At 44.1% G+C, this 25,427-nt stretch overlaps 1 protein-coding gene across 1 annotated transcript in view; it reads left to right on the forward strand.

The window, feature by feature from the left end:
• The first annotated feature begins 7,664 nt into the window (after positions 1-7,664).
• CLEC11A (C-type lectin domain containing 11A) overlaps positions 7,665-25,427 on the forward strand; it is a 43,368-nt gene continuing 25,605 nt past the window's right edge. The window contains exons 1-2 of the mRNA XM_073570822.1: positions 7,665-7,825; positions 20,370-20,478. The gene's annotated coding sequence lies outside the window, so the exon portion shown is untranslated. The remainder of the gene's footprint in view (positions 7,826-20,369; positions 20,479-25,427) is intronic.

A 25,427-nucleotide genomic window follows, 5' to 3' on the forward strand; every position in this document is an offset into this window, starting at 1 on the left:
AGAAGCATGCAAAACAGAAGCCGCGGAGACACCATCACATGTTTCTCAATGCAAGTAATGACTAGCCAGGTCTTTCCCCGGGAAGGAACAACCACGGGAAGGGCAGTCTCCAATGAAGGAAACCACCTATGCCAAAACATGGTATCCATCCACAGACAGCTGTTTCGGGGTATTTGCCCCTTATCAGTGTGGAGTAGGAAACTGGCCAGTAGGAGCAATGCCTAGTAGAAGACTATGAAAAATGAGGATGATTGACCTCATGGAGATCAACATCCAACACTGCGGAGACACCATCACATGTTTCTCAACGCAAGCAATGACTAGCCAGGTCTTTCACCGGGAAGGAACAACCACGGGAAGGGCAGTCTCCAATGAAGGAAACCACCTGGCTAGTCATTGCTTGCGTTGAGAAACATGTGATGGTGTCTCCGCGGCTTCTGTTTTGCATGCTTCTGCATATTTCCCATAAGGGATGGGGGCAGTGCTCTAGAATCACTGCGTTGAGAAACACGTGATGGTGTCTCCGCAGTGTTGGATGTTGATCTCCATGAGGTCAATCATCCTCATTTTTCATAGTCTTCTACTAGGCATTGCTCCTACTAGCCAGTTTCCTACTCCACACTGATGAGGGGCAAATATCCCGAAACAGCTGTCTGTGGATGGATATCATGTTTTGGCATAGGTGGTTTCCTTCATTGGAGACTGCCCTTCCCGTGGTTGTTCCTTCCCGGTGAAAGACCTGGCTAGTCATTGCTTGCGTTGAGAAACATGTGATGGTGTCTCCGTGGCTCCTCTTTATGTCATGTCCTGGTACCTGGTAAGAGGGATTCATTAAGCTTTAGATCTGAATGAGCCACTTGGACCAGTTTAAGAAACATGTATCTACAAGAAGGTAAGTGGTTAACAGCAACAGTGTAACAGAAAACTAAATGCAGTTTGATATATTCCAGCAAGGCAATAGTTAATAGCAGTAATGTAGGCAAACTAGAAATTTTATCATGGAAATGATTGCAGGAATGCAATGCAATAAGCATACCAGAGACACATTTGAAGAGATGTGTTAACTTGATTGCAGAAATCAGATGTGAAAAAGACTGGTAAAAGTTAGTAACTTGCTTACTGAGATGTTGGTGTGCACGACACCCAAAAAGCAGGACTGATCTTACAAACAACAATGGTTTGAAGCATGGAAGTCAGGAGTAGCAGAGGAGATAGTGAACTCCAGGCTAGAGCTGAGCAAACTAAAACTCTTGACAGATTTGTAGCAACAGAGTACTATGCTGCTTTATTCTCAAACACCTGATCTCTGCCTTTGTCAGGCTTAAAAGGAAGTCCGTTTGCTGGCCTTCCAGAGAAACATGATGTGGACTAATGCAGAGGAAGGAGACAACAAAAGAATGGAGCAGGTGCCAAGGCCGGAGCCTGTGGCAGGTAACACCTGTAACTTTGAGAACTCTATTTCTGAATGCATCTCTAGTAACATTCAATGTTTTTGTAGCTTTTTGAATCATTTTCCTCCTTTCTACAAGGCAATAATTTTTTCTCTGAACTTGTTTGACCACACTAATGGCATATATTGAACAATTGAAACATCTGTTCCAGTTCCTTTCCCCTTTGTTTCCACTTCGGAGTCTGGGTGACTTTGATAGACCTGTTTTACTCCTGGGGCTTTTGATGCCGCCAAATTAGGAAGCGATGGGGTTAATTCTTGTCTGGTTTTGATCACTCCTTCCTGAAAGCCCTGGGTGGGTCTGTCTGCTGTTTAAACCCCTGAACATCTGATTTCCAGCGCCAGTTAATGAGTTCAGCTTACCTGGTCTATAGCCCTATTCCTTGTTCCTGTTATGTCTCCTGACTTATCCTGTTTTATCCTGTTTTTTTACATTAGCTTGTATTTTTACAACCCGCTTCCGTTCTGAATTTGTCCCTGATGTGACCTCTTTGTATCGACCCTAGGTGGTGACCTTTCTTGCTACCAGTTTGATTCACCGGTCAGCAAATGACCCCATGGACCATGTTTAGCTCAAGCCTGTGACATCCGCCTGCGGTCTGGGCTGCAGCCAGCCAACACCCAGAGAAACACTGATACCCTTTACCCCTATACAGGGATCTGGATTTATAGCAGAGCCCAGGAGGCGCTGTCTGAATAGGAGCAGTGGCCAGAGCAGGACGGTCGCCAGAAAGGTGTTCCAAAACAGGACAAAAACTTAGTGGTATCCGGGTCTAAACCAGTCGGGCAGCAAGGTACAAAAACAGTAGACAGTAGCAGAGTCAGATTCAGGCCAAGGTCAGAGTCATAAACCAGGAGGGCAGCTGAGGTACAGAATCGTTAGGCAGAAGCAGAGTCAGAAGTCCAGGCCAAGGTCAGAGTCATAAACCAGGAGGGCAGCAGAGGTACAGAATCGTTAGGCAGAAGCAGAGTCAGAAGTCCAGGCCAAGGTCAGAGTCAGTCAACTATAGCAATTCACACAGTAACACGCAGGGGAACCAAGAATATATCTGGCGGCTTGCAAGCCCAGTCCCAAGGTATTTGAGGGATCAGGTCATCCCTCACAGGCTCCCGGGCTGATGATGTCATCAGGATCGCCCCCAGGACCAGACCTAATGATGCACCAACCCCTTCATGACTGACAGAGGAGCGGAGTCTGCGTCCACTAGACGCCTGCGCAGAAGCCCTTTCACTGTTGCCGCCATCACTCGGGCGCGAGCCACGGCGCCTCCTAGTGGCTGAGGGCGGAACAGCAGGCCCCGAGTTCGACGACGACATGTCAGTCCGGCGCCTCCTGGTGGCCGAGGCCTGGACAGCAGGCCCTGAGCCCGAGGGCGGCGTGACAGTCCGTCACCTCCTAGTGGCTGAGGGCGGAACAGCAGGCCCCGAGTCTGACGGCGACGTGACAAAGCCACTCCATTTACCAGATTCCAGGGGTTTTCCTGGTCTTACGCTTTAATCCCGCTACAGGGATCTGGTAAACGAACAGTGCAAGTGTGACATGTAATCAAATATCCCAGTCAACAAACCCCTAGCCAGTCTGGGTATTTGATGTGTTTTTTTTCTCATGACTGGTTAGTCTCCTGAATATTTGCATTCGATATGGTGATTTGCACACGGGGAGTTTAATTCTGATAGGCAAGTAGTTAAAAAAAATGGCATTTTGTGGTAAATTTGGAGAAACCACTTGTTATATTAGTTGCCTTGAGCTGTTCTTTGTTCTTCTTTGATTGTTTTATCTCAGTTTGTAAATTTTGCTAATAAACCTGATTTTCAATGGACGCTGGTGAATAATTTTGGTTGCAACTTTATTTTTTTAGCTCTTTTTCCCGATCAGTAAGACAATCCCAGCGTCTTCGGCTGTCTTTTACTGTGGCCCGATTTGCTTTTGATTGAATGTGTTAACCAAGGAAAGGAGACAGAAAAGGTAAAGGACGCACAAATGACACAAATCAACACTGTAAATGGAGGAAATGAAAGGATGCTGCTCGAGGACAAAGTGACTATAATTTAAGTCTCAAATACCGGGAGTGAGAAGACATGTTTCCAACATAAATGGGAGAAACCTTGAAATGAATAGGTTTGTGCTATTAAGTCCCACAATAGCCGTAAATTATAAACACACGAGCTCCGTGCCGCACTTCTACACTCCGCACCCAACACTGAAGAACAAGGGACGGAGGCAAGAACCGGCATTTATGGGAATAAAAACAAGCATCAACTTCTGACTATGTTTACACTTGAACCAATGGGGGGGGTTTTCACAATATTTAAAGGTGGTGCCATCCGAAAAAAAAAACTAAATGAGCTTAAAATAATAAGTAAGATAACTTTCTAGTATGGTTCAATGAAGTTGGATCCTCTGGTAGATGCGGCAGTGGTGCGTGGAGAGCCCAGCTTGTGGTCTGGTAAGGTGTTGGCGCCAAGGGTTGAGAGTTGGGTGGATGTTCTTCTGGGGTCTACTATCTGGACTGTGAAGGAACCAGGAATGGTTCTGCATTGAGGTCAAACTGAAATGAAACGAGTAGTGATGAGCGAGCGTGCTGGGATAAGGTGCTATCCGATCATGCTCTGGTGCTGAGTGTCTTCAGTCCAGTCCCCGCGGCTGCATGTCTCGCGGTTGTTCAACTGCCGCAACACATGCAAGGATTGCCTAACGAGCAGCCGCGAGACATCAGCTGCGTGGACTCAAAAATATTTTCTCGAACACGCCGAAGACCCTCGGTTATCACCGGAGAATGCTCAGATAACACCTTATCCCAGCATGCTCGCGCATCACTAGTTACAACACACAGTGATGTCATAGAAGCCATAATAAAATAGTGATGTCATGGTTAGGTTCGGTGTACAGAAGGCTCCGTTCCAGAGTTTTTCATTAATGCTATAAAAAAAATAGTCTACTTTTTGCTTTTCTTTCACGCAAAGTGATAAACTTACTGACAGGAAACCCAATGGACCCTTTGATAGCCAACAGAGTCCTCTATCGGTGCCCATCATATTGCATCATTTTATATTTCTATTCCTTTTACGACATCAAGGCCTCATTCAGTCGTCCAAATTTTGCGCACGAGTGCTATCCGCGATTTTTACCTATAGCACTCATGATATCTAAGGAGCTGTGATTATTCATCTCTCGGTCTGACGGAAATCGCTGAGACGTGTCCAATTTTGATCCGAAGGTTGGATCAAAAAAAGGAATGCAAGTCAAAAAAAAAAAAAAATGGACTGCACTCGGATGACATCTGATTTTCACGCAGTGTCAGAATGGAGAAGATGGCGAAAAAATTTTTTTTTAATTTCTCCACGTATGAGAAAATCGCATAATGCTCGGACCAAAATCTGATCAGAAAAATTGGTTTGTTTTTGAAATGCAAATGCAGATCTGACTCTAGCCTTAAGGGAGTTTCCTGCTCCTATGGCTGCAGTAGTTTTTTTTTTTTAAAAAACTGCCCTCCACGGGTCCAGAATTGAGTCTCCACCACTGCTCCTGGTTTCTATTATTGCCTGATGTCCCATCTAAAGCGCTGCAGACAATCAGTGAGTTCAGCAGCTCTGTCCAAGTACAGTACATGACAGTGCTGCTGAGCTCAGTGATTGACTGCAGCGCTGTAGACACTGGACTCAGAGATGGATCTGGGGAGGGAGAGTTTGAAAAAAAATAAACTGCAGTCGGGGAACATGGGTTTTCCAAAACCGGAACACCACTAAAGAGTGCGTCCATTGGGTCTGTATGCGCTCTACGGCGGCCCAAGTGTGACTACATCCCCTGCGTCTCCTATACATCCATATCAGCGATGTTCATACAAATATGGAAAGAACACACAGTAAGGATTACTTTGATATAAAACTGTAAAATACAATTTGGACTTTCCACGTAAAATAATTTAGGAACATAAAAGATCGCCATCAAACACACTGAGCGGATCTGACAGCTGAGCTCCGACGGTCATTAGCTTTTCATATTCTAAAATCAGCTGTCAGGTCAATCTGGCAGCGAAGCGCGTGATTTCAGCGCGGAGATCACATCCATCCATTGTGATCGCATCCTCCTCCGGACACGTGGATTTAAAGCGACCCCTCCAAATATAAGCGTCACCCCGCGTGAGCTGAGACGTAAGGCGACAGCGGAGATTAATATCAGTGGCGCAGGAAACTTTCTTGAATGCAAAGTGATAGAAGTTCGGAGATACTTTTGTATCTAGTCCGATTGTCACTTCCTCAGAATTCACGTTCTTTTTGCGGGATTTTCGGGATTCTGTAGCAATGCGGCAGGGACATCCCTAAGAGGTGCTAGAAGTGGCGCTGGTTACTCTGAAAAATACAGCAAAAGTGCCCCCAAATAAAATAAAAAAGTCCAGTGATGTCACAGGACAAATGGCTAAGAAAAAAGGAAGAAAAGAAAAAAATCAAATCTTTTAAGAAAGTAAACAAATAAAATAGTAACAACAAAAGTATAATAATAAATTATAAATAATATAAATAATAAATACAATAAATAAACCATTTTGTTAAATAAAAATTGGCAAACAGTGAAAAACACGGACAAATGAGCTAGTGCCATACAGGCAATGACTCGTATCATTTACGGTAGTTATTTTGTCAATTATGGTCAAAAAGCATAAGAGAAAAAGAAATAACTAAGGAGAAATTGTTTTATTATGCATTCTGCCATTTAAAAAAATAAATAAATTTAATATAACTGATATGTTCTTCAACATGGTATTTGTAAAAAAAAAATGTCCAGTTTGTCCTGTAAAAAAATATGCAGCCTCAGAAGGCTGTGGAGTGGTAAGAATAAATAACCAACCAATAAAGAAAGAAAAAGTTATAAATTAATGAGATAAAAAAAATAAATAAAAAGTTAAAAATAAAGTTATAAAGTAATAAATAAATTAAAAGTTCAAAATAAAGTTATAAATAAGTAAATAAAAAAGTAATAAATAAATTAAAAGTTCAAAATAAAGTCCTAAATAAATAAGTAAATAAATAAAAAGTTCAAAATAAAGTTATAAATAGGTAAATAAATAAAGTAATAAATAAAAAGCTCAAAATAAATAAATGAAAATCTAGTTTGTCCTGTAAAAAAAAAATCAACCTCAGAAAACTTTGTAGGCATAAGAATAAATAATAAGACAAATAAAAATAAAAAGTTAGAAATAAATGAAAAGTTAGATACAAAAAGTAACAAATAAATTAATTACAAAAATAAAAGTTTTATATAAAAAAATAAAAAGTTGTACATAAATAAAAAAAAAAGTTATAAATAAATGGAAAGTTAAAGCTGAAGGACAGCAGTCGCTGCTGGGAAAAATCCAGGGGGGCCACTTCCAGACCCACGGCCATCAGCTTTTCCCCAAAGGGGCTTTTTTTAAAATGGCTTGATCACCCCCTTAATTGGTCCCTGTAATTTCAGCCAACTTGATCTATTCTATGATATGATAAATAGACAATTTGCTTTTACATTTAATACAAATTATGTTGTCTTAATCCTGAAAACTTACTCCACAGTGCCCCCCACTGCCTGTTGTCAGAGATGCAGCAGATGTATTATAGGAAGTGGGGTCAGGCTTTTATCTCCCCGCTCCCAATCTTCTTTTTTCCCAGACTGCATAAAAGCATAACTCAGATGCAGACTTTAATTTTCGGGCAGCCAATCAATTGGAAAGTGGCAGGAGCAATACATACTAAAAATTGAGAAAAAAAAAAGGAATTTCCAGTACCTATTGTGCTGGCAGAATACAGATGAAGAACAAAAACCAACTGATATATTTAATGGCCAATTAAAAAGCATGAAAATAAGGACAGTTCCAGGACATATTATACTGGTATGTGCACCAAAGGCAGTTTTAAGTTGCTGAGGACAGTTTTGGGGTGAAAGACTTTAAGGCAAAAAAATTAGAGGGGCAGCACAATCCTCTATCGCCATCTCTCCGCCTGGACATACTGTATACACCCAGCGAGCGCTATATATAGCCACACGTCCTTCATCCCCTGTCATAAGCATTGTGCACACTCTTCAGCCCGGCGGCCGCCGTTATGTAATTGTTACAGAATCCGATGACTGACAATTCCAGACAGGAATAAATATTCATGGCCAGAAATCGCTTCCCAGGGATGATACATTTAATAAGAGAAAAAGCAATTGTGGATCTCAGCAGGCGGCGGCCGGGCCCGTCCCTCCCTACACAGGTCACAGATTACAGCACAGATCAATAGCTGCCGCAGCCCGTCTCCTGCGGGGAGCGCACTCGGGCCCCAAATCTATAATGACTGCTTTGTCCTTTGGACGGTAGAAGCTAATCTTCCCATCCAGGCCTGACGGAGCCATGACGGAAGGTAAGCACTGCAATTTCATTTCTGCACAGTCACCTATCACTCACTGAAACTGCCTTAACTGCAAGTTAAAACTACTTTTGTGGTATATGCCAGTCTAATATGCACTGGAGCTGTCAGAAATCATTTCCTCTGTTATCTACCATTCTTTATTTTTAGTGGGCGGTTCATCATTATCAGCATTCTGCCAGCACTATAGGTGTCAGAACTGTATTTCACTGATTTTCCAGCATGCATTATCACTGAATGTTTCACAGGCTTGCTCCAAACTGAAAGCTCTCCTCTCTTCTGAAAGTAGTCAGTATGATAGACCATACAGCATGGGAAGAGAGAAAAAGGCCTGCCCCCGGTCTCGCTATCTTCACTCCCAGTTCCCATTTTAATGCAAGAAACAGTCTCAAGCACTGTAACTTGACATCCACTTTCTTGAAGGGGCCAGTTCCTCTTTATCGGCATTCTGCCAGCACTACATGTGTTGGAACTTTATAGCCCTCATTAACCCTACACATTTGCTGACTTGTTCCAAATTGTAAACTCTCTTCACTATTCTTACAGTAAGCGGTTTGATAGACAGCAGGACAGGGAAGAGGAGAAAAAACATCTTGAGGTCCCCACCCCAATTTTCAGTCAAAGAAATACAGAAACTGTTTCAAGCACTGTAACATGACATCCTCTCTTTTAGAGTGGCCATTTCCTCTTCATGAACATTCTGCCAGCACTGTTGGTGTTGGAACTTCATTTTCCTCAATTATCAGCATGCATTGCTTCCGCACACTTCATTGGCTTGTTATGTTCTGAAAGTCCTCATATCTGTTCTGCCTGTATGAAGTTTAATAGAAAGCCGTGCTGAGGAAGAGACAAAAAGACCTGCCCCCAGTTTTGGCTTCTCCACCCTCAGTCTAATATGCATATGAACTGTCACAAACACTGTAACGTTCCATCAACTCTATTTCAGTTCCTCTTGGTCAGTACTCTACCAGCACTATAGGTGCTGGAAATTTATCCCAACAGTTCACAACAGTGTACAGAAAGTTAAACAGAAGAGATTCACCTAGTGGTCGGCACTTTGGAGTGATTTTTTAGGCTGGAAAATAAATAGGGTGAACATGGGTTTATTGAAATGACAGTGACCATTTAAAGCGTACCTGTAGTTTCTGGTAACTTTTCAAAATAAGCTGTCCTGTGTGTGTATGGCGCCCCTGAGGCTCAGTCGCCACAGAGGTACTGCACCTCTTCCTGAGGTGTGGTGCCCCACCATCCAGGTAAGGTGGAGACACCTGACCACACTCCAACACCTGCATCCCACACCACAAAGTAGTGTAGCAAAGCACCTTCGGCGGCTCCCTGCTTGGAGTATAGCAAAGCACCCATTGGTGGCTCCCTGCTTGGAACACGAAGCGTGCTGGGAGGTGGGTGGAGTTAGTTTATATTACAAAGAGAGGGAAGAGTTGAGGAGGGAGGTCAGTAGTTGTTGGAGAGAGAAGAAGATCCCCAGAGAGAGGGATAGATGGATGGAAGTGCTGCTGCAGATCCCAGTGACCTGGTCTGCTGGCACAGGAAAGGGAGAGAGAGCAACATAGACTGAAAGCCTGACCCTCCATAGAGAGGAAGATCAGTACGGAACGTGAGGAGTAAAAGAGAACAGAGGACGTGGGTTAGAAGAGAACCCTTCCTAGAAGTTCTAAGCGCAAGGCCGGGGCCCGGTCCCCGAGGTTGTATGGATACTAATGGTCCTGCAGCAGATACCGGAGGAATGGAGGCACAACAGCAACTGGATAGTGAGACGGGACATAGTAGCAAGGTGTCCCCCGAAGCAGGCTCCAGCTGTCTGCCATACAAGCAGAGTTCATAAGAACATCGGACAGGAGGAACTCCAGTGTAACTCAGTACTAGGAGTACTTCATTTAAAGGCGCTGTAAGAGGAGACGTTCAGAAAAAGCACATGTTGGCAGAGTGTTGGAAAGGAGTATTCCATCTGGCCTGGAGGTTGACTGAGTCCCTGACCCGGAGGACACGCACGGAGGCTGGCACCTGTTTGTACAACAGACTGTGAGTAAAGCTTTGAAACTACATGCCCTGGTGTCCTCCACTTATTCCCTGCGCCAACCTGCCCAGCACTGCTACCCCCTTTGCGCCTGACACTACACATCTACGTGTCACTTCACCTACACTGCCCTGGGACTACAGCCCTGCTTGTGGAGGGCTATAACATCATTGCTGCACCACACCATCTGTCCCAGAGGATCTGTCTGCAGCGTCGGCTTATATCTCTATTGCCGAACACCACAGGTGGCGTCACGAATCACTTATAAACTTTCACCACCACAAGCACACTGAAACAACCCCTTTTACAATGGGCGCCCAGGGCCACGTGCCGGGTCCCAGCTGCCGTGACATCTCCCATTGAAGCTCATTGGGCCCGATACCGAGTACCCCACTGCCCTGGGAGGGCGACCCATGTGCATGAGAAATAACACTATATCTGGCCATTATAGAGTTGTGTCCAGATTTTTTCAACAGTACTCACCTCTGAAGGATCCATCTCTAATTTTCAGTTCTCTCTGAGCTATAATGTCTCCTATACACAGACAGGAAGGATTCCTGTTCTTCTATAACTGTATAGCACATGTTCAGAAGCAGCAGCAGAGAGGACATTATACAGCACTACTAAGCATTGCAGCTGTGAATCCAGCATTGACATGAGGCAAAAACACTTATAAGAAAACTGCAGCAGCATGAAGGACACTGTACAGCAGTACTGAGCAATGTCACTGTGAATCCAGCACTGACATGAAACAAAACACGTAAGAAAACTGCAACATCATGGATGACATTATCCAGAACTACTGAGCAGTGTAACTGTGAATCTAACACTGGCATGAGACAAAAACACAGAAGAAAACTGCAGCAGCATGGAGGACATTATACAGCACTACTGAGCAGTGTAACTGTGAATCCATCACTGACAAGAGACAAAACACTTATAAGAAAACTAGCAGCAAGGAGGACATTGCATAGCAGTACTGGACAGTGTAGCTGTAAATCTAGCACTGACATGAGATAAAACATTTATAAGAAAACTGCAGCAGCATAGAGAACATTGCACAGCAATACTGGTTAATGCAGCTGTGAATCCAGTATCAGTAAAAAACTTGGCAGTCAAAATGGATCGTGTTGAAAAAACGGTTCCAATTTATTTTGCATACAGTGATCAATTAACCGTTTTCGGTCTGGGTGTAGACCTTCATCAGAAACTATGGAGATATACAAAAGAAATATGTGTCAAAAAAGTGACAAGAGCAAATACATCAAAATAAAGTGGTGACATACATAAAAATTGTTTGACATCATTGTATAGATAATAGTAGAACGTCCTATCTTCAATACAGTATGGGCACTAATACAGCCTGGGAGAAAATATTCAGAGTCACGGCTATACACAACATCACATCTTTCTTTATCAATCTTCTGGCTAGATTTTTGGAAGAGCTTCTAGCATAGCAATGAAATATAAAGGATACAACGGTGTCTCGGGGAAAAGTCAAAATAGGAGGTTCTGTTAACCGTCTCCTCAACCCTCCAGGTATCTGGTGACTACCTACCCCCATCTCTTATCACGCTAGATCTTTCTAAGAACACTGATCTTCCTGCTCTATTCTTTGCTATACTGGCAGAAATGCCTCTTATTTTTACTTTTCCGATATTTCTTTTGTATATTTCCATAGTTTCTGATGAAGGTCTATTCCCAGACTGAAAACGTTTAATTGATCACTGTATGCAAAATAAATTGGAACCTTTTTTTCAACACGATACATTTTGAGTGCCAAGTTTTTTTACTTATATTGATATTGGGATGATACCCTATTTGAGCACCTATTCCAATGACTTTATGAGTGCCATATACAATCCATTGCAGCTGTGAATCCAGCACTGGATGAGGCGAACACTAGAAAGCAGCGGCTCCGCATGCATGGATCTCTCTGCCTTTGCAATTCTGTCTCTCCCTCAGCTCCTTGCCTTTAAAAAGGCTTCAGTAGCCTACCATAATCTAATTCCCCAGTAAGCTGGCTGTCAGTCTTCAGCAAGATGCGTTCTATCTGATTTTTTAGAGTGAACTATGAATTCAATAAGTCGGGACGATATAAACAAAAGTGGCTCATAAGTGGAGAAAGATGCACATCTATCTACAGAGCACGTCCACTGTTGCACAATCAGATACTTGCAACATTTTATTCCCACTACGGGGCGATATGCCCTTATGGGGTACAGGGGGAAATGTCATTTGAGCTCCCTGTGGGGACCTAGATGGTAATGAATGTAATTGTGCCCCCTTTTTTAAAAAAAATAAAACATCACATGTATGGAGCTATATTCATTTCCAAACGTTTTGGTTAGCCTGCGCCATTTCATGCTGAATTCTGTCTGGAAAGCCTCATGAAATACAACATGACTGAGCGAGCCATAAGTCATTGCGTTACATATCATACGGAAGGGAAATCTCCCCTAAGAAGACAATTTTGAAAAAGATGGATAGTATGACGGAGTGGAAAATCTGGCGAGCACCTGCAGGAGAGAGGATCCAGGTGGTAAGAAGCAGCACGGAGAGAGAACAGAATGTCAGCTGTAAGTAGAAGTTACAAGCTGTTGGCTCTGCCTCCTCCACATTATCTCAGACACGTCAAAGCACGAAAACATTTCTCTGTGAAGATGTTCAGGATCATTCAGCTTCACTTATTAACAGCTGCGACGATCTACCCCAAAGTCACAAACATTATGTGCACAATGGTGACAAGACCTCGGGATAGACAGATCTGTGGATTTGAATGGATGCACTGAGAAATGGCAATTATTAAAGGATAGATAGATAGATAGATAGATAGATAATAAATAGATAGAAAACAGATAATAGATAATAAAGAGATGGATAATAGATAGATAAATAGATAATAGATAAATAATAGATCAGATAGATAGTAGATATGTAGGGAAGGTGGACTGACCTACGGACCTGTCTGCAGTAGGAAGGCAGAGGTGTAGCGTATTGTAGGTGGACTGTTATAGTGAAAGATGGGAAATAGCTGGAGATAAAGAGGAAGAGTGTAATATTGGAGTTTGACCATTAGAGGGCAGTGGAGAGTTGTGAGGATAGGACTAAACAGCAGCCATTGGCTAAAGAAACTGTCAAGTCATGGAGGGCGGGGTTACCAGAACGAGAAGGATATAAAAGAGGGAGAGAAGGTTCTGGAAAAGTCAGTCAGTGAGAAGAGCGCAGGAGATAGGAAGATCTGCTGAGGAGAAAAGGACAGGAAAGAAGCTCCTGAGGGGACTGACAGCTGAGACGGTCACGGGGGGTGGCCCAAACGACAGAATCCGCAGATGGAGACAGCCTGGCGGTACCACAAGGCGGACGGACTCGGACTGGTGAAGCGCTGCAGTAGATAGGCTTAGGGCAGCTGCAGCGAAAGAGCCGCGAGGGTCGTCATACTGAAGTAAGGAGTAAGTGAAGGTACCCGGGCCTGTGTGCGGAGAGTGTAAATTGCTGTCGTGTGTTGGTCGTCGTGACGACGGCTAATAAAGAAGACCTGTTGGACACAATTCTGTCTCCGTCTCGAGTCCGTTTGCGGCAAGGAGTGGACCACCCCCCTGTCGGTTACCCTACCTACATATAGATAAAAGATAACAGATAGATAATAGATATCTAGATCATGGTTAAGGCCCTTTTACATTTAGCGATGCACCAGCGATCCAACCAGCGATCCGACCCGGTCAGGATCGCTGGTGCATCGCTAAATGATCGCTAGTGAGCTTTCATACAGAAAGACCTCACAGCGATGCAGCAGCGACGCAGCGCACGATACTTACCTTTCACACACAGCGATCCTGCGTCCTCCCGCCCGCCTCCAGCGTCGCTGGACGTCACAGCAGGAAGTCTCAGCAGGAAGCAGACGACGAGAAATGGAGCCGGACATTCTCGCGCGATCAGCGATGGACAGCGGGGGAGCCGGTCGCTGGTAAGTATCACACATAGCGATATCGCTAGCAATATCGCTATAACGTCACAAAACCAGTGACGTTTTAGCGATATTGCTAGCGATATCGCTTAGTGTAAAACCCCCTTTAGAGAGAGAGAGAGATAGATAGATAGATAGATAGATAGATAGATAGATAATAGAGAGATATATAGATAATAGATAAATAATATAGATTGATAGATAAAAGATAATAGATAGATGGATAGATAATAGAGAGATAGATAATAGATAGATAATAGATATATCAATAATAGAAAAAATTGAGCAGAGAGCACCTGAACAATGGCAATAGTTGGGTGCAAGACTTCACAGGTATATACCAGTCCTTATATTAGAAAAATCAAAGAAGCATCATGTAAGGAGGTGGCGGAGAACCTCATTGCTTCTCCCTCTCTCTCTCCTGTGTGGTACCCAGATGGTGTGCCTTTGAGCATAATACGTGTACTGTGAAGTATTTTACTGTTGTATTGCATTGTGTTATGTATTATTGTGCTGTGTGTGCAATGTTACGATATGTGTTAGAGGCAGGGCCAGCACAGGTTAACTGGGTGGACTGGACTTGCAGCCTCTTGGGAGCAGGAAGCTCCTGGTTCTGGCTCAGAGCTCGGGCACGTTTGCCCAGGGCCGAAGCTCAGCTGTGGCTGGGAGTCTTAACAGAACCCAGAAGGGGAAAGGGTGCTGCCCCGGACCTTTGGACAGCGCAACGGGCACTAGGACTACGTAAGTGCCCCACAAAAGGGACTTCAAGTGTCCACATGGAGTACCTCCTCTTTCGGTCGCCGTGGCTGCAGTGGCTATGGCCATGAACGTCGTTAGGGAGAGAGCAGGAAGTTAGTGTTGCGCTTTACTCATCCCTTTTATTAAACTTTTTCCCTGTTGGACTGCAGCTGTGTCTGGGATTGCGTTTGTCCTGTCCATTTCTGTACAAGGTACCAGGGTGTACCCTGACTGTGGCTTAGTTGACTCAGCTGGGACTACCACTGCAGGCCACCTTGTAAGGGCCCCATCACACATAGCGACGCACCAGCGATCCCGACAACGATATTACCTTGATCAGCACCAGCGACTCGTGGGTAACAAGTGACGCACGTCGCTTAGGCTACTATCCCACTTCAGGTTTTCTGCATCAGGCGCGATGCGGCGAAATGTGTAATAACCAGATCCGGCACCTGTTGCCACCGGGTCTGGTTTTTTCCCATAGAGTTTCATTATCGCCGCATTGAGCCAGATGCCTATGTGGGGCATCCGGTTTTTGCCGGATCCGGTCAAAATTGCCGGTCCGGCGTCTGGAAAAAACGTTGCATGCAACGTTTTTTCCAAACACCGGACCGGTTTTTCGCACTGCGCATGCTCGGAAGACCTTCTCTGCCAGGAATATAAAGAAGGAGCCGGTGTCAGCGTTTGCGGCCGGATCCGGTAGTCCGGTTTTTCGCTGAATCGTGCCAGATAAAGAAAACTGAAATGTGAAAGTAGCCTTAGGTACCCACTGTGTACCTTAGTTACCAGCACGCTGGTGCAGGCAGCTGGTAACCAAAGTACACATCGGGTTTCTAAGCGGCGCGCCGCTGTTTACCTTAGTTACCTTAGTTACCAGCGGCAGCTCGCGGATTGCTGGTCTCCCGCCTGTCACACGCAGCGATGCGTGCTAGCCAGCGGGAGACCAGCGATCAAAAAAATGTCCTGGCCATTCCAGGACTATCAGCGATACCCAGCAGGGGGGCCGGTCGCTGAGAAGTGTCACACACAGCGATCTCGCTGGTGAGATCGCTGTTGCGTCACAAAACTTGTGACTCAGCAGCGATCTCGCTAGCGAGATCGCTATGCGTGACAGTGGCTTTAGACTTGGTGTAGTCAGCAGGATGGACCTCTGCAGCTTCACAATTGCAAGACCGCAGGCAAGGACTTTTGGAATTTATGGATCAGTGACTATGGAAAAGGGAACAAAGATGGCGCTGACTGCTGTTGAAAACATGGCAGCCGTTGGCACGAAAAGAGGCATCTTGGCGCCGAAAAGAAGAATGCCCTACCTAAATGGGTGCGGGCAAAGAAGGAGCTATTGCCCTCCCAGTCTGATCAAGAGAAATGGGAGGAGCAGCAGGAAGTGATCCCACCCACGAATGGGTGGAATCCAGAAGGAGAGAAGTCATTATAGGAGACCATGCAATGGAGAAACATGTCGTTTCACAGCGGCATCGGCCACCAGGACTGGAGGCGATCCATGGCTCAGGCAAAGACAGGACTGTGCTTTGAGGCCTGGTGGTCGGAGGAGCTGGAGGAGCAACCCTTGTTCTGGCTGTCAAACAAACAACCCGTGGAGACCGAGGAGCATGAGGAATTGGTGATGCTTCGACAGCAACCTAAAGGGGTCCAGAAGGCCCTGGAGGCAGCTCTGTGGGTGATCATGGCGGTTGCAGTCACCAACACTGGCGGCCGCGCTTGAGGATTGTCACCGGAAGCAGCGGTGAGTAAAGTGTCCCCGCCCGGCCATCCCATTACTTCATCCTCTGCCCTCCAGCTTACTGTGGCCCTGCCGTCATCACCGGAGGCGCCCCGTCTTCCAACTCTGCTGTCGTCCCCAGTAGCGAGGGCACCTGCATTCCCACAGGCCGCATCCGCTCTGGCTAACTTCCGCAGCACATATGTGGAGGAGCCCAGAGTGCACACAGCTGCAGAGGCCCAAAGGATCCAAGGAGTCATGCAGAAGAAGAAGCGGCGGGAGCGCCACATTGTCAAGGAATTGCAACGCCTCGGCAAGGGAGCTGCAGCTAGTCAGATAACCACCGGTGTGGTCTGGCATCTCGACCGAACCCGTGGATACGGGTTCATTCAGAAGCTGGAGACGACTGGAATGAAAGTCTATATGAATGCTGGGTCCCTGACTTTCAACGGTCCTCTGCGGATTGGGGACCGTGTTGCATTTGTCAAGGAAAGAGGGCCCCGAGGGCCATGCGCGGTGGCCGAAAGAATGGCCTCTGATTGAGAGGCAAGCTCACCGCAGGAAGCTCAGTGTGTTGAATGGCCGGTTACCATGGCCGCAGCTTCTGAAGATGTGCAGGAGCGAGCAGAACCTAGACACAGTTAGGCAGCCGCAAATGTGACAGCAAAGCCAGAAGATCTGGGATCTGTGGGACCACCGCTGGAGGGGATGCGGAGCCAGAGGAACAGTGGGGACTCCTCTAGCGGGTTCTCGTCCCACACTTATATAGTGGTGCAGGGTCCGCGTGCGGCCCATTATGCAAATCAGCGGCGATATGTGGACTGAAGTGGCCTTCTTTAAGTTATGTTTAGTGCCTGTTGCACCTAGAAAAAATACCGGGGACTGTTCTGTGTCCCTGAAAGAGCAAGGAGCCTAGTATGGTGCTGAAGGACTGCGACGTGGGGCGTTGTGACAGAATAAGGACCATATCAGTTCGTTTTCCCCTCCTCCCACTTTGTTTGCACCCATTGGTGCACCCCTTGCTGGATCACAGGGCTGAAACTCCACGGGAGTTAATTATGGTGGACCTTGTATGTGGCTGCTACAGAACTGAACTGTGTCGACGTTGGACTTTGCCCCTTTTTCTCCTTGGACTAGCTCCATGTTAAATGCAGTCTACCACCATCTATAAGCCCATGGTCCACTAAAAGAAGTGAGGGGAAGACTGCCATCAGGAGGACCCAAGGATCGAGCCGGGTTAAAAACTGCGTAATAAGTTGGCCATCGGGCCTGGACATGGATTGCAATGGTCTCAGGAACAATAGGACTAGGGTCACGTGGACCCATACGGAGAGAGACCAGGACTCTTTTGCTGCTGTTATTTGAAAATTGTTGCACTGAAGTTTTATATGCATGTGTTTGCTGCTAATTTTGCAAGAGTCGTTATGGCTATGGACAGCCAAGTTTAAGGAAGGAAGAGTGTAAGGAGGTGGCGGAGAACCTCATTGCTTCTCCCTCTCTCTCCTGTGTGGTACCCAGATGGTGTGCCTATCAACATAACACGTGTACTTGGAAGTATGTTACTGTTGTATTGCATTGTGTTATGTATAATTGTGCTGTGTGTGCAATGTTACTATGTGTGTTAGAGGCAGGGCCAGCACAGGTTAACTGGGTGGGCTGAACTTGCAGCCTCTTGGGAGCAGGAAGCTCCTGCTTTTAACCCAGAGCCCAGGCACGTTTGCCCAGGGCAGAAGCTCAGCTACGGTTGGGAATCTTGCCAGACCGCAGGAGGGGAAAGGGTGCTGCCCCGGACCTTTGGGCAGTGTAACGGGCACTAAGACTATGTAAGTGCCCTGCCGAAGGAACTTCAAGCAAACAGGTTCCGGCATATGATCTACCTCCTCTTTTGGCCACCATGGTTGCTGTGGGTATTGCTGTGGCCGTCGTTAGGGAGACAGCAGAAAGTTAGTGTTGCAGTTTAGTCATCCTTTTTATTAAACTAGAAGAGACAAAAGATTCGGCACTGCAATAACAGAAATCCAAAGTTGGTCTGATGTTGTAGTTCGCTCAGCGGACAAAGGAGGTAATGTTGTCCTCCTCACAAAAGAATTTTATGTGGCAGAAGCAATGAGACAGTTACTCAGTACCCAAACATATTTGGTATTGAAATCAGACCCAACGAATAGGTTCAAAGAAAATTTACGATCTCTTTTGCGCAAATATGTAGAGAGGAATGTTTTATCAAAACAAAGAGCGGAGAAGTTAATACCCGATTTTCCGTGAAAACCTCACTGGTACCAAATCCCTAAGGTGCATAACTCTCAAGCATGCCCCCCAGGTCGCCCCATCGTGTCTGGGATAGGGTCACTCACAGAGCCCCTATCCCAGTACATAGATTGGCTGCTACGCCCTCTACTCCGAGAAATCCCCTCATACGTTAAAGATTCCAGGGACTTTATTAACATCATAAAAGAATTTGATTGGCAGGACAATTTCTGCATGGCCTCGATCGATATTGAGAGCCTTTATACCAGAATTCCACATAGGGGGTTGAGTCTATTAGACACATTGTTGTCAGCACAGGAAAAGATCCTGAGACGGTGAATTTTATATGTGAGAGTTTGTCATTTATCCTCACCCACAATGCGTTTCAATTTGATGATACTTGGTACAAACAAATAGAGGGGACCGCCATGGGCACGCCCGTTGCATGCACGTTTGCAAATTTGTTCCTCGTGGATTTCGAAGAGAAATATATTTATTCGATTCTCAATCCCTTTCTGAAGCATATCCGTTCATTTGTTCGCTATGTGAATGACGTGTTCATAGTTTGGGGTGGAACAGAATTTATTTTTTCATCGTTTGTGGGATGGCTAAATGACAATAATCAGATGAATATGAAGTTCACATTTAAGTTCATGGGCACATGTCTGGAATTCCAAGACATTAATTTGTGGGTACATGATGGGTCCTTGCACATGGAAATTTATCTGAAACCGTCTGCCACTAATGGTCTCTTGCATTTTGATAGTGCAAATCCATATTATGTGAAAAACTCTCTCCCGTGAGCACAATTCCTGAGATTGAAGAGATTTAACAGCACACAATGCTGGTTATCAAAAACAAGCACAGGCTTTGAAAAACACTTTGAGAATAGAGGTTATCCTAGCGCAGTTCTAGATAACGCCATGTCCCATGTTGATAACTTGAATGCCTCTCAAACAGTTGCAGATGAAAACCTTGCTGCAGAATAAAATAAAAAACTTTTCACTTTTTCGTTCTCTTTCAGTCCAATGGACAATTATATCAGGAGTGTCATCAGAAAGAATTGGCATTTATTAGAGAGGGACAAGGATTTAACTGATATTGTCAAGAGAAGTCCTTTGTTTGCGAGTCGCCGAAGTAAAAACTTAAAAGATCTTCTGGTCTGCAACAGATATAAAAGTGAGAAAAAAACTGGCTAGGTCTGAACAGTCCTGTAGGCAATTACAAGTGCAAGTGCTGCCCCTTCTGTCCCTTTAAATTAACAGGAAAATCTCTCAAAATCGGAATAATTCAGCATGAGGTCCAGAACTTTATTTCTTGTAAAACAACCCACGTTGTGTATGTCATCTTCTGTCCTTGTGGTTTTTATAATTTGGGAAAAACTATTCGTCCATTGTATGTTAGATTTAGAGAGCATTTTCAGTCTATCTCCACAGGAAAAGGGGTCCCTCGTCTGATAGAGCATGTTAAAAAAGTGCATGGGTGTAATGCAGAGTCGCTGCGGTTCGCAGGTGTAGAAAAAGTATCACAGCCAACCCAAGGGGGAAACCATCATGGAATTCTCTTACAAAGGAAATCTAAGTGGATTCTACGAACGAATGCCACAGGACCTTTAGGGTTAAATGAGAAAATAGATATGGCGGCGTTTTTGTAGGAACTGCTCAGTGTTTGTATTTCCATATTTTATTATGATAGAGGTTTTTTAACTTGTGTTTTTTAATTCTGTGTTTGATTAATTTGTTCACGTTTCACTCCATTGGGGGAGTATGAGTTGGAAATCAGGAGGTGTGTCCACATGTGTGCGCTTCTAAATTCCCACCTGCCTGTATTCCAGCCTCAGGACCCGTTGAAGCGCAAGTGCGTGAAACGGCCGTCGTCCACTCTCTGTACGTTCCTCCCGTGCCAATGCCTTTTAATCAATAAAGAATTTTCACGACAGAACGGTGAGTGCCATCACTTTTTTTCTCTTTTGTACATAATCTTTTTTTTAAACTGTTTCCCTGTTGGACTGCAGCTGTGTCTGGGATTGCATAAGTCCTGTCCATTTCTGCACAATGTGCCGGGGTGTACACTGACTGTGGCTTAGTTGACTCTGCTGGAACTGCCACCCCAGGCCAACTTGTTACAATAACACCATCATTTTAGTGCAAAAAAAAAAAGCTATTTTAATAGCCCATTTGAGCTTGACGTTTCGGCTCTGTGCTTGAAAAAGGCTCACACACAGAGCCGGAACGTCGCACACAAATGGGCTATTAAAATAGCTTTTTTTGCACTAAAATGATGGTGTGATGCTTCTTTGATTTTTCTAATAGCTAGATAGATAATAGATAGATAGATAGATAATCAATAGATAGACAGATAGATAGATAGATAGATAAGATAGATAGATAGATAGATAGAAAACAGATAGATGATAGATAATAGATAGATAATAAATAGATAGATGATAGATAATAGATTGATAGATAATAGATAGATAGATAGATAGATAATCAATAGACAGATAGATAGATAGATAGATAGATAGATAATATAGATAGATAGATAGAAAACAGATAGATGATAGATAATAGATAATAGATAGATAATAAATAGATAGATGATAGATAATAGATAGATAGATACATAGATAGATAGATAATAGATGTAACTGCCATAGCAGTCAGGGATTGCTTGCCTTATGACTGCTTTGCTCTCAGCTCATGGACGCCCTCTCTTCTTCTCTTCTATGATGTGTTAGACGGCAGATAGAGCAGATTTACCCTCTCGTGTCTCCCGGTGGATATGGATACAGTGAATATGCCGGCGGCTCGTGTCCTGTGGTTATTATGGCAGAATGACATCTTGTACAATGTGTAGTAATCTGGTTAATGATCAGTTCTTGCTCAGCTGTCAGATGTGACCTACAACATCCAGAGAGTACGACACATGGTGAACATGTGGAGAATCTGCACAATTCATTGATTGGTTTCTTGGTCATTCCGGCCATACACTGCGACTAAGGAAAATGCATTCAGTCCTGAAGATGATGGCTCTGACAAAATTTGGTCTGCAGCAGACATTTGACATGATTTTCTAATATGCTCACCACCAGTAATCTCTGCCTCATCATCAGTGTTTTCCACTCCTCAACATCTGTTTGCTGGCTGAGAGGACATACATCTTCCTATTGTTTGTCTTCTTAGGGGCTTCTTGCCTGACATAAGAACGAAAATCTCAGAAACATCTCTAATTAAAAAACCTAAAGTGCACCTCCAACCTCAGCTTCCTGGTAACACTTTTGTAGCTACTGCTACGGGAGCTTAATCCTTATGGATTTACTGATGAATCCATTAGAAGTTGTGACTTTGTATGATCAAGTGTAATAAGCAGTTCCTACTTAAAAGGGACCTGTCACCAGGTCAAAAGTTGTCAGTTTTTGGTGTTATTTTATTCTTGCTGCTCCCCTGATTATTACAGTTTTTGTTTTTTTAAATCCGTCATATGGTTCCAGAGATATGGTCCGTTTTATTTAGAGCTTATTTTTAATAGCTTTGCTAAGGGGCGTGACTCACAGTGTAATTATGCAGAGCAGCATAAAGACACGCCCCCACAGTAAGCCACTTCCGTGAGCCACACCCCCTTAGGGAAGACCATAAAAATTAGCACTAAATAAAAAGGCCTATATCTCTGGAACTGTATGGCGGATTTAAAAAAAAAAAAAAATTAGAATACTCAAGGGAACAGCAGGAATAAAATAAGCTCAAAACTGTCCACTTTTGACCTTAGTGACAGAAATAAACTCAAAACTGTCCACTTCTGACCTTAGTGACAGAAATAAGCTCAAAACTGTCCACTTTTGACCTTAGTGACAGATTCTCTTTAAAGGAATTTTCCAAGCTTATGTTATTGCTTTTGAATCCTTGCATCTGAATCTTTTGACAACAGAAGTATGTCTGCTACTTGTTCTCCCCTGATATCCTATTGTGATAAAAATGCATATTGCAGTGTACACTGTTTGCATTTTTGTATGAGAAACGGTCTTTTGTTATCACCTCTAAATAAATATCTATTTTAAATATTTTATATATACGTCATATGCTTATCCCCTATACCCAAAAGTCGGGCTGAGATGCAATGGGCACTGACCTGAAGTGTCACATAACAGTAATATACAGTCCATACATAATGGTACATACATACGAATTATCTTTACAGTGCTTACAAGATAGTTCCAGTAGTGTCCAGTATAAGCAGTGGCCAAATACCAGCCCAAATAATACTGCCAGATTTTGCTTAAATGGTTGCTGCTGTGTCAATAAAGCTTACCTAAATTAATAGTACAAGAAAATATAAGAACTTTGCATCTTGTCCGAGAAATCAGCTTTTTTTTCTCCACTTATGAGACACTCTTCTCTACTCCTCCCTCCTAACCAAACTCATTGTTCAATTTGAAAACCAGCTAGAATCCAACTTGACCAAGACAACCTACAAGTTCACAGAAAAATCAGGTTATAGCTCTTTATTGAAGCCTATAGATAGGGCAGTAGCAGAGTGAGAAAAAAAAGAGGCAGAGAGACACATAGATGGCAGTGCTGCTTTCTTGTAACTGTTTATCTCACCCCAGTGCTGGATTCATAACTACAATGCAAAGTAATGTGGTATAATGTCCTCTGCGGTACCACAAGTTTCCAGTGAGTGTGTTATCTTTTATAGAGCTGGGTTCAAAGCTACACAGCTCAGTATTGCTGTGTAATGTCCTCCCAGGTGCCACCACTTTCCAGTAAGTGTTTTATCTCATCCAGGGCTGGGTTCTCAACTACTCTGCACAGTACTGTTGTATAGTGTCCTCTTAGGTGCCACAACTTTCCAGTAAGTGTTTTATCTCATCCATAGCTGGGTTCACAGCTACAGAGCTCAGTACTGCTGTATAATGCCCTCCCACGTGCAACAGCTTTTTAGTAAGTGTTTTATGTCATCCAGAGCTGAGTTCACAGATACACAGCTCAGTGCTGCTTTATAATGTCCTCCCAGGTGCCATGGGTTTACAGTAAGTGTTTTATCTCATTCAGAACTGGGTTCACAACTACACTGCACAGTAATGCTGTATAACGTCTTCCCAGGTGCCATAGCATTCTAGTAACTGTTTTATCTCATCCAAAGCTGGGTTCACAGCTACACAGCACAGTCAGTATTGCTGTATATCCTCCTTGCTGCTGTTACTTCTGAACATTTAGTACATTGAGACATGAGAGCAGAAATCCCTCATTTCTGTGTGTGCTGTGGATATGCGAGACATTGTAGCAAGTAGTCTTCTTCACCCCACTGTTGAAAATTGGAGGTAGAGGAGGCAGAGAAAAAAAGTGGTGAACTATGCAGGATACAAGTCATATAATGGCTAGAGATAGTATTATACCGCATGTACACACAGCAGGACAGCGCATTCTGAAAAGTCATATCAAATAATAGATGCACATTAAATAATATCACAGTTTCAAAATAAGGCTTACCAAGAAGCACATTAACAGCATCCCAAACATAAGGATTAGGGTCGCCCTTCTGCCTGTACTATTATCCCACCAGACTCCGGGGGGCAGAGTATTTCAGGCTCCTTTAAGCACAGTTGTGTAGCTGCAGTCACAGATCACAGCTCTGCCATAATGAAGGTGAGTGAAAAAGCAGCCAAGCAGAAAGGGGAAAATAAATTACAAGTGAGTACCCCTCCATTAGGTACTGAATTCAAATACCATTTCTAACAATCAAGACTGGAAATTTGCTTCTCTTTAACAATAAATAAGCCTTTAAAAATTGGAGCTGAGTAATAAAAACAATAATAATAATAATAATAATAATAATAATATAAAGGTTGTTGATATGTAATATCTTATTTTCCAACCATCCTGAATCCAGCTGTATACATTAGTCAGAACATAGATACAGTTTAACACAACGATGTAGCAGGGAATCATCAAATCCCTACTCCACTGTTCAGTCTGTGTAAAGGTTAAGGACCCTGCAAGGAAGCTTCAATGACCTGCAGGTCTTTGGATTGACAGCAGAAACTGGGACCAGTGCTGCCGGCAAACAGGATGCTTGTGTGAAAGCATTTTCATTTGTGTGGGGCCTGATACTGTGAGGGAGACTTTGGGATCATTATGTTGTATGGGAGGGATTGTGGGCTGGCATCATACTGTGTTGGGGATGTGGGGCAGCATATTGTGTTGAGGGGCTGTGGGGCATCATACTGTGTGTGGGAGGACTGTGGAGCATCATACTGTGTGTGGGTGGACTGTGGGGTACATGGTACTGTGTTTGGAATCTGTGAGGTCATTGTACTGTACGGTGGTTGTGGCGATATTATTTTATGTGGGGGAGCTGTGGATTCATCATACTGTATGGGGGTTGTGACGATATACTGTGTGGGGCATAATACTGTGTTTGGAGGCATTATATTGCGTTGGGGTGTTGTGGAGGCATTACACTGTGGGGAGACTCTAGGGACATAAAATTGTGTTAAAGGGCTCTTAGGGCATCATACTGTGTAGGGGCAACATATTGTATGTGGTTGACTATAGCGATATCAAACTATGTGTGGGCGCATAATACTGTGTGGGGGTGTTGTGGGGGCATCATACTGTTAGGAGAATTTGGGGGCATAATATTGTGTTAAATGGCTCTTGAGGCATCATACTGTGTGTGGGTCACTGATACGTTATCAAACTGTTGTGTGGGGCATAATACTATGTGGGGGCATCATATTATGTATTGGGGTTGTGGCGATATCAAATTGTGTGGGAGCATCATTCTGTATGGGAGTTGTTGCAATACATTGTGGGGGGCTGTGGGAGCATAATATTGTGTTGGGAAGTTTTGGGGAGTATCTTACTGTGGGTGGTGGGGGGGCTCTCTCTTT

This window comes from Dendrobates tinctorius, unplaced genomic scaffold, assembly GCF_039654945.1.
Source record: "Dendrobates tinctorius isolate UK_male_01 unplaced genomic scaffold, ASM3965494v1 ptg000028l, whole genome shotgun sequence".
In the NCBI taxonomy this organism is placed as follows: domain Eukaryota; kingdom Metazoa; phylum Chordata; class Amphibia; order Anura; family Dendrobatidae; genus Dendrobates; species Dendrobates tinctorius.